Here is a 938-nt window from a genome sequence, read left to right as displayed (position 1 = left end):
ATGTGTATTTCTGCTTAATTTTTGTTTTGTTATTTTATGATTTTACTGTGAATATTTTAATTTTTCATTGTGTAAAACTGTACTGCTTGGTATGGTATTACGAATTAACATTTAAAATAGATTTTGATTTATCTATTTCGATTACCACTACCACCCGTATGTAAACATTTGAATTTGATTTTTATTTATTCATTCCTATTACCATTTATAGTATCCATATGTAACAATCACAAGTTCATCTTTACCAAATTACTTCTTGGAATATGTAAAAAATGCTCCAGTATGAAGGAAAATAAGTAGCATAGTATTCCAGACTAAGTTTATATATGTTCATTTTAACACGAGGAAGTAGTTGAAACATGAAAAATCATGCTCGTACAATATACCTGGAGATTAAAATGCATGAAATATATTGCTTGTTTATTTTCCAAATCCAGATCAGTGTAATATATAAAGTGTGAAATAAACAGGGATCTAGTTCGTGATAGACTGAAGATCAGGCAATATTTCACATGTAAACTTTCGTATTCATACACTGCATGACAGCCAGACCTTGTAGGCTCAGACTGGAATGTCACTTGAGGGTTCCATTAACCTAACAGAAAACTAAAATAAACAAGGTTAGAATTGTAATAATGATTATCCTTGGTCGTCGAGTGTCGTGAATGTTGGCCCATGTGAGTGAGACTTAGTGAATGGAAGGGATTGGTTCCTGGGCTCCCCCTCATTTTCAGGCGTTCAGAATACTGATCCACACCCTAAAATTTTCGATCTCGTCATTCCTGTTGGCAGCTTTCAGACAAAGCAGAAACCATTCGTTGTAGAAGCACCGATCTCTGCAGTGGAAAAGAATGCGTTGAAAAGAGGTATGGATGATAATTATACTTTCCATAGTATCTCTTAGTGTATATTTCTTGATGACAGAGACGTTATGTATG

The 938-nt window shown here is 33.7% G+C and overlaps 1 pseudogene; it reads right to left on the bottom strand.

Moving 5' to 3' along the window:
• Positions 1-406: 406 nt before the first annotated feature.
• Positions 407-938, bottom strand: part of LOC119589446 — a 1,118-nt pseudogene continuing 586 nt past the window's right edge.

This window comes from Penaeus monodon, chromosome 25 (assembly GCF_015228065.2).
Source record: "Penaeus monodon isolate SGIC_2016 chromosome 25, NSTDA_Pmon_1, whole genome shotgun sequence".
In the NCBI taxonomy this organism is placed as follows: domain Eukaryota; kingdom Metazoa; phylum Arthropoda; class Malacostraca; order Decapoda; family Penaeidae; genus Penaeus; species Penaeus monodon.
This window is presented reverse-complemented; position numbering and strand designations above follow the sequence as displayed.